Consider the following 273-nt stretch of genomic DNA (forward strand, 5'->3'; position numbering starts at 1 on the left):
CCCCCCCTATCCCCCCCCAACACACACAACACCCAATAAAAATGGATCCACCTAGCATCTCCAACAACTAATAGTTTAGGTATATAACGAAAACATCAATAGGTGGAGATATGAAGTGTAATAATGTAATTGTTTTCAACCTATACCAGTGAAAATATTTATCACATGGAGTGCCACTTTGGCACCTAATAAAGCATGCATACCATCAGCTACTCAACGAAGTGTTTTTGCACATAGATAACAACTATAATTAGGGTGTGAAACTCATAAAAA

Source organism: Solanum pennellii, chromosome 1 (assembly GCF_001406875.1).
Source record: "Solanum pennellii chromosome 1, SPENNV200".
Taxonomy (NCBI): Eukaryota; Viridiplantae; Streptophyta; class Magnoliopsida; order Solanales; family Solanaceae; genus Solanum; species Solanum pennellii.